The sequence below is a fragment of the Penaeus monodon genome, chromosome 22 (genome assembly GCF_015228065.2).
Source record: "Penaeus monodon isolate SGIC_2016 chromosome 22, NSTDA_Pmon_1, whole genome shotgun sequence".
Classification (NCBI taxonomy): Eukaryota; Metazoa; Arthropoda; class Malacostraca; order Decapoda; family Penaeidae; genus Penaeus; species Penaeus monodon.
Genome location: NC_051407.1, coordinates 15,235,622 through 15,236,279, shown reverse-complemented (window position 1 = coordinate 15,236,279; position 658 = coordinate 15,235,622). Strand labels below are relative to the sequence as shown.

General features: G+C 42.7%; 1 protein-coding gene across 1 annotated transcript in view; it reads left to right on the top strand.

The window, feature by feature from the left end:
* Nucleotides 1-658, top strand: part of LOC119587580 (putative uncharacterized protein DDB_G0290521) — a gene marked incomplete in the record, with an annotated part of 9,693 nt that overhangs the window by 6,772 nt on the left and 2,263 nt on the right.

Genomic DNA, 658 nt, shown 5'->3' with positions numbered 1-658 from the left:
CGTTCACCTCTTCCTCATTCTCTTCCCATTTTCCCTCCCCTCTCCTATCAACACTATTTTCTCTTCTATTTCTCCCCTCTTTCTCCTCCCTTTCCATTCTACCTTTTCCTCCCCATTCTTGTCCTTTCTCTCTCTAACCTCTCCTTCCTCCCTCGTCTGCCCCCCTGTTCTCCCTCCTTCCTTATTTCTCCCCTCATCTTCCTCTATTCCTGCTTCTCCCCCCCCCCTTTCTAACTCCTCTTCACTTACTTCTCTTCCTCCTCCTTCTTTACCTCCCTCCTCTTCCTCCTACTCTCCTCTTCCTCCTACCTTACCTCAACCCTCTTTTCCCTCCTTCCTTATCCCCTCTCGCATCTTCCCTACTCTCCCCTCCTCCCGACACATCTCACTAATTCGGATTTCTTCATTTCCCATTCACTATCATTATTCAAGTGGAACATCATACTTTTATCGTTCTTTTTAATATTTTTTCTTCTCTTTTTTATATAGCTTGTAATCCTAACTCGTTCTGAAAATCATTTGATTTATACATCTCTGCATGATAATAAACTGTACGTTACGTTTCTTTCGTGCGATTTATGGGCATTCTTACATAACTTGTCTATTACGCAATAGCACGCTTTTTCCGTTACGATGCTTTGTCATATTCATTTTCAGA